The sequence below is a fragment of the Sinocyclocheilus anshuiensis genome, unplaced genomic scaffold (assembly GCF_001515605.1).
Source record: "Sinocyclocheilus anshuiensis isolate Anshui unplaced genomic scaffold, SAMN03320099.WGS_v1.1 scaffold101, whole genome shotgun sequence".
NCBI lineage: Eukaryota > Metazoa > Chordata > Actinopteri > Cypriniformes > Cyprinidae > Sinocyclocheilus > Sinocyclocheilus anshuiensis.
The window spans coordinates 2,415,063-2,423,064 of record NW_015540892.1 but is presented as its reverse complement, the minus strand read 5'-3'; positions in this window follow the sequence as shown (position 1 = coordinate 2,423,064).

Below are 8,002 nucleotides of genomic sequence, written 5' to 3'. Positions count from 1 at the left end.
TCACTTAGAGCTGTGTTACACACTGCATGAAAGGTAATTTTCAAAAATCCATAATAGGGGCACTTTAAGAGTGTAGAAGAAACACTTTTGGTTTCAGTTAACCGTTCTTAAAAGACCATTTTTGTTTCTTAGCAAAAAGAATATTTGAATAATCTAAAGAATCCTCTTGTAAGAACCTTTTGTGCAATGGAAAGTTTCCATGGATGTTAAAGGTTCCTCATGGAAGTGGAGTGTGTATCTCTCCCATTCTCTTCCCCACCTCAGTTCTGATCTCTCTATTCATATTATGCAGTAGGTTGCACATTCACACATGCACAGTGTTTGAGCTGTTTTGGAAGCAAATACAAATACAGGATGTGGCTATTTTAAGCCCTTTTGCTGAACCTGCTAGTTCAGGCTGTTTGTTATTGTTTTTGGAAGCATTCAAATCCAAGTGCACCATTAGGATGCTCTGTTTGTTGTGAAGTATCGGGTTAGTGTAGAACAGGCTTAAGGGTGTCTGTGCCAAGGACAATCCCATACACATGCAAACACCAACGGCATGCTTACTAGACCAAGCATCAGACACAGCATGCACTTGTCTGAATGCTGCAAAAGCACATTGTGATTGTTAGCGTAGCACAACTGCTTCATGCCAGCTGAGGTTTTCCTCAAGACACTAGCCCTGTCTTCTCCAGAAAGCCTTAATGACCTAAAGAAACAATTATACCGATGGAGGAGGACCGACAGAGCATAATGAAATGTGATGAAACGTGTCCAGACAGCTTCTAATGATGTCACTGGTGAGAATGACACATAACGATTGGAATAATGCAAGAGGACTTTTACCACCACTGGCGTTGTAACTAAAAACGCCCTCTCTGACTCTTGACAAGAAACCTATTTGTTTACTAAATAGATTCATCGGCACAGTGGGAAGCTAATGACAGGTTGAGAAGGTCCAATCAGTAACTGCTATTCCTCTCATGTGATAATCACTAGATGGCAGAGTTCGTCAGAGTGATGCCTTTAAAAGCCCTGACATTAAACATTCTTGTCCCCAGAGCTTAGAAAGAGAAGCAATGTGAAGACTGTACCAACAGATAAATATCAACCAGCCAATACATCTCAAGCATATCACACATTTTTGCTTTTAGATCAGAACTGCTCTCAGCTATTTGGTAAGCAAAATGCATACTGTTATATAACTAAAGATACATCATGTTACAAAATATCCCAGTCTTGTTTGACAAAAAAATGTTTATACGGAAAATACACATGACCTGCCTAGTAATAGTGTAGTTAAAATGCAAAACACACACTCTTAAAAATAAAAGTTCCTTATTGCCATCAATGGTTCGATAAAGAATCTTTAATATCCCCATTGTTCTGTATAGTGGAAAAAGGTTCTTTAGATTATTAAAATGTTCTTCACACAAAGAAAAACCTAAAAGGTGTTTGGTTCACCGCTCTGAAAACCCCTTTTTGGAACTTTTATTTTTAACATATGAGGCAGTTTTATTCACATTACGAGGAAACTACATCACATTAACGCACACATAAATGTTATTGCCCGAGGAGTCACGCATCTTAGGTAATTTCAACAGATTTTAACTTCTACCTGATCAACATCATCATAAGGTTCAGTTTCTATTAAAATGCATCAACATTTTGTTGTTTTTCTCTCCGCAATCATTACAGATGCCTCCGTTGCCTTGTTTCTATCTCTCCTGAATCTCTCCATATGGCAACTTTCTGTACTCTTCCATCTGTAGCCTGTTCTACCCATAACCACCCACACTCCTTCCTCCTCTCTCTCTCTTTCACTCTTTGCCTCCACCGCCCTCCACCACTGAGGGAGAAAAGCAAGTGCTCAGTGAAAGCATTTGAAGCGAGCGCATTTCAGTGTGCACAGAAACACCCAGGCAGGAATAGCTGTATGTCCTGAGAGCACATCTCTCTCTCTCTTTCGCTACTGGATAGGTCTGATGATTCATATACACATAGAGAGGGTGATACGGGACAGAGAGGACATGTAAAATAGGCTTCGTGTGAGAGGACCCTCAGTGCTGCTCAAAAGACCCTCGTTGATGGACTCACTCCAGGAGGCGCATTGTGGGATGTGCTTACATTGCGCAGATCCTGTTGATTAAAAGGCCAGGTTTGAGAGGATCTAAGCACCCTCCATGATCGATTCTTCCTCCCACTTCTGAATGCTTCACAAAAGGGGCTTTTAGGGCTTATTATATGCCTGATATCTAAGAGCTTTGATGCTGTTAAGTGCTTGTTCAAGACACATTTAACCCTGAAAGAGCATAAAATAAAACATGACTAAGACGTGGTGATTTCAAAGCAATATAAATACTATAACCAGTAGTTAAAGGAGCACATGGATGATTTATTGTGCAAGTACAGTCAACAGATTTTCACCTGAGACTGTGTAAACAGAAGCATATTCAAAAGATTACCTTTAACTGCCACTTTGCACAACCCCTCGGTGGCTTCTAATGGAAATATTGCTCCCATATATTTCCACGGTAATCCTGCTGTTCTCTATCCATATGTTTACAAGGACATCGCTCATTCCTGAGGGTTTATATGGTTTCATTAATTATGTATTTCCATCTTCAAGTTAAATCCAACTGTGAGTCACAGCATATTTGACCACGTTGGATTGTTTAGGTTGATTGTCTGATTAAAATGTGTGAACGAGATTTTGTATAATCAGCATGGCTGTAATTAAACCTCTCTTTTCTGCATCCATATGACAGTAAAGAAAACAGCATTCATTTGGACACATTTTAGGAGCAACTCTGCCCTCTGCTGCATGTGTGACTGGAGACCACCTCATCACAAATGATACTCAGTTCAGGTTTCAACTAATTAGCCTTGCCTTATCTTGAGCAAAACACACATGAATAAATAAAGGAAATAATATGTAATACTTCAAAGTCAAATAAAACAGGACTAATTCATCTAATGCAATAAGATTAGTGTGCATTTCGTTTTCCAAACACCTGAAAGCCATTGTAACATTTATTCCTTAAACCTTACTAGTATTTATTTTATGTCACTGGTACTTACATAAATTATTAATAAGTAATCCATTACTGACTAGAATATTTTTTTTTCCAATTTCAGTAGTTTTGATTAGATGCAGATCACCATCTGTTCCACTGATTCTGGTTACTATTCCAGTTTTACTAGCTTACTAATTGGGTATTACCCAGTTAACAATCTAACAATCTAACAATATATCACTGGTTTGCACTATAACTGCCATGTGCCTTATGCCACTTTTTCTCTTTTTTTACAATGTCCTTATTTGTATATTGTATAGGTTGTATTTTATATATATTTAAACTGTATTTATCTGTATTATGTCTACTGTTAGTGTTAAGTGTTAACTGTATGCACCAAGGGTCTGAGAGTAACGCAATTTAAATTCTCTGTATGTATGTGGCAGAATTGACAATAAAGCAGACTTTGACTTGACTTTGAACAAAAAATATGTTTTGCTAATGTTTCTATTAAGCTATAAAAATTCTTCTTAAACATCCATTTTTTTTTTGTACATGTTTTATAAACATTTTTTTGTTGGTTATACGAATGTTAAGGAACTTTCTATTTGATCATTTTGCAAACATTATGGAAATGTTACTTTTGAAAGTAGTAACATTTTAAAAAACGTTAGACAAACGTCCAACTAAACCGCTTCAGGAAAAAAGTTCCATGAAAGATGTATTAAACATTTTTCTGTGCTAACATTTTGAAAACATTATTAAATACCAAAACAAACATTAATGTTCCTGGTTCATAACATTGAGAGAACCTTACTAAAGCTATAGCCAAGTTAGCTTTGTTAGCTGGGTCACTTATTAGTATCTGCAGCTTTACTATTATTATTATATATGAGATGGTATTACAAAACTTGAATCCAAATTGTTACTAACATATCTTAATAGTTGCTTTTTTACTTGTTAAAGTCAGACTACACTTGTTACTTTATAGCTCAATAGATCAGTTAAACATGAAACATTTTACTAACGATTTAATACACACTTGTGTCTAGTTTCTTTTGAATTGTCGCAAGTAATTAAAGAATAAATAGTAGATCATGACTAGTTATGTAATTACAACTGGAGTACATATATAGTATACATTTTTTAAGTACTAGTAATTAACCGAATACACACTCCTCTCTTTTGGAATGAGTACTAGTTTTGGTCACACTTTATTTTAAGGTCCAATTCTTGCCACTATGATTTTGCCTCAATAAACTCCTAGGTCTGTGGTCTGTGGAGGACGGTTCTGACTCCTGAGAACTCACACAATCGGGGCTGAGCTCATCCCCTGCGGCTAGAGTTCAGTGTTAGCGGCGCTTACAGGGGGATTCGTTCATGCTGCGCCCCCTTTGACACAAACTGAAAACGATAGAGGCCGGTGTAAACGTAGACTCGTTAAAACACAAAGTTAAATTTTACAATAGGGAGTCACATAACATTTACTATAGCATCTAACTAGTAGCCTACTAAAGAACTGATATGTATTACTACAGGCAACCTATTTTTTTAATAGTCAGTAATGACTTTATTAGAAACTACACTCTAAAAAATGCTGGGTTGTTTCAACCCAACTTTGGGTCAAATATGGACTAACCCAACTTTTGGGTTAAAAATTTAATGTAAACATTTAACCCAACGGTTGGGTTAGTCCATATTTGACACAAAGTTGGGTTGAAACAACCCAGCATTTTTTAGAGTGTAGTTTCTAATAAAGTCATTACTAACTATTAAAAAAATAGGTTGCCTGTAGTAATACATATCAGTTCTTTAGTAGGCTACTAGTTAGATGCTATAGTAAATGTTATGTGACTCCCTATTGTAAAATTTAACTTTGTGTTTTAACGAGTCTACGTTTACACCGGCCTCTATCGTTTTCAGTTTGTGTCAAAGGGGGCGCAGCATGAACGAATCCCCCTGTAAGCGCCGCTAACACTGAACTCTAGCCGCAGGGGATGAGCTCAGCCCCGATTGTGTGAGTTCTCAGGAGTCAGAACCGTCCTCCACAGACCACAGACCCTAATTACCTAAACAACAGGTCCGAGAAGAACCAGCCTCTTTACTGCATGTCAGCCCATAAATTCTGCCCAGCTCTTCTTTGCTCTTGTGACTTCAAAGTACTAAAGGAAACTTCAGCCGCTGTTTAGTGCGCACCTGCTCCTCTCTTCCAGAGGACCCCGGAGAGTAGTTCAAAATGAATTCAACTGTTTTTAACGACACAGGCAGCGCTTTGTTTTCCAACAGAAGCAGCGAGAGCTTTCTTTCGTGCTGTAATTTGTCCTCGGTGGTGACGGACAGCGGGTTTGTGTCCACGGCGCTGGACGAGCGCAGCGTGTTCGTCACACGCACGGTGCAGATCGCGGTGATGTGCGTGCTGGCGCTCACCGTGGTCTTCGGCATCTTCTTTTTAGGCTGTAACTTGCTCATTAAGTCCGAGGGTATGATCAACTTTCTGGTCACGGACAGAAGACCGTCAAAGGATGTCGAAGAGGTCATCGTGGGATCGTACTAGTGCGTAAAAGTTTCACGGTCAGATGTGTGAAACTATCCGTATTGCCCTCCAGAAACAGAGATGAAGAAGAAATTGGCACATGTATGATTCAATGTTTACCCTTTCCACTGGGGAAAAGTGCAGTTTATGAGAAAAGCGAAGGCGAACGTGTACCTTGAGACCTGGTGACTGCAATGAATATAAAATATTCAAGAGGAAACATCACGACATGGACTGTTTTGCTCACTCTATGGACCACGAGTGATTAATGTTCATGTGATTAATGCTTGTGGATCAAACTGCTGTTTTCAGACTGCTGAGATTTATGTGGGTAAACACTGCGTACATTTTGAGTAATGCATTTAAAAATTTTATACTGTATGTGTAACTAAAGCACTTCTTAAAGCTGGATATTTAAGTCTATTTTGTGCAATATTCAGTGACCGATGTCTTTACAGTATGTTCTTCAACTAATGTACTGTTAAATTACATTTGGAAATTTTGATATGTTGTACAGCAAAACTGTGGTTTGCACTTATTGTAATTTGCATGTTTATGGGTGAATGGTGGATGAATTCTGAGGTAAATTTGAAACTGATAAATGTAATGGATATCCCTGCATCACTGTGACCTCAAACTAGTTTTCGTTTTCTTGTTTTTAATTATATAAAAGGCAAGTACAAAATAACTGAATCATCATTATTACATTGTTCTTTGGTTTTTCACAGAAGCAGATTGCACTGAGTGTGTGTGTGTAAGTCATTATCAGATGGAAAGGGAAATATGGATTAATGTTTTCTAGCCTTTGGCAAATAATCATCTCAGCAAAGACTGTTTGCACAAAAGAACAAAATCAGATCAACAGTGGTTCGATGCACCTGTATGGAATAATTGGGTCCAAAGGTCTGAGAGCACTACTGAAAATGCTTACAATTTCTTTAATTCTTGTAACAATTTTTCTATCACAAGTTATACTATCAGCATAATAAGATGAGTAAAAAAAAATTGTATAATAATCTTTAAAAATGTTCTAAACCCCAAAACTTGCAATTTCAAGGTTAAAATGCGATTTTTAACCCTGGATTTGTGTTAATTTGGATGTTTTCTGAAATTTGGTCCCTGTAGATACAAACCACACCTCAGCGAACTTGCATGCTGACAAGACCCCACTGTGCTGTCAAATAGTTTCTTAACGTGAGAGAAAAAACACACCCAAAGAATGCATGTGAAGTATCTTATAGCAACAACATGACTAAATAATTTACTTCACTTAAACTAAGATGACATTCAGTTTACTTACACGGCACACATCTATTAACCAGTACAGATCACCCCATTACCTTAACGTTGTATGTCCTGAGCAGTGTTTGTATACCTTAGGCATATTTTCACTCAACTACACACATCAGTGCGCCAGACAGCTGTGCAAAAGATAAACACCAGAATGCAAAAAGTGTCATGAAATGGGCCAGTACTCGAGTTTAACTTTTTGAGTTTTTACAGAACGCACATATCACATTAACGACACTCTGCAATTTCCAGGGGCTCTTGGGTTGACAAAACTCCTTGTGTCCTTGTCTGCGTTTGTGCACTTTAGTTTCAAGAGTCCACGTATTACACCGTTATATAATATATACATCACTGAGAAAAAAACAAAACCTTTTAGGACCCTTTTTCTTTCAACAAAATAGCTGGTTCGGTGTTTTCAACATCTTCTGAATGCTGGGAATGAATGTTCAGTCATAATAAAAAAATGGACTCTGGAAAATAAAACAGCATGGAATAATAAAAAAAAAATATATATATTTTTGGTTCTGTGCCAGAGTAATTATAGTTTACTAAAACTATACAAAACATTTTTGTTACTAGAAATATATAAGCTTTAACTGAAATAAAATCAAGATTAATTAAAAAAAACTTTAAAGGGGTCCTATGACGTTGCTAAAAAGAACATTATGTTGTGTATTTGGTGTAATGCAATGTGTTTATGTGGTTTAAGGTTCAAAAAACACATTATTTTCCATGTAATGTACATTATTGTTTCTCCTCTATGCCCCGCCTTTCTGAAACGCATCGATTTTTACAAAGCTCATCGTTCTAAAAAAGCGAGGTGTGCTCTGATTGGCCAGCTATCCAGTGCGTTGTGATTGGCCGAATGCCTCAAGCGTGTAACGGAAATGTTACGCCCCTTAACACTCGGGATATTGGTTTATTTCGCGTCAGAGGGAGTGTCAGGCACGTTTATAAACCGAATAACAAGTAATTTGTGGATTAGTGCGTACTGGAGACGCGAACCGTTTCAAACGATTCAGTTAGATTTGGTGAGCTGGTTCGACCGGTTCACTAAGAAGATCCGGTTAAATAGAACGATTTGTTCGCGATCCTGACATCACTAGACAAGACAAAACCAATAAAACCCATTACAAACGAGGCATTTGTTGCATCCAGTGGGGACATAATTACTGATTAT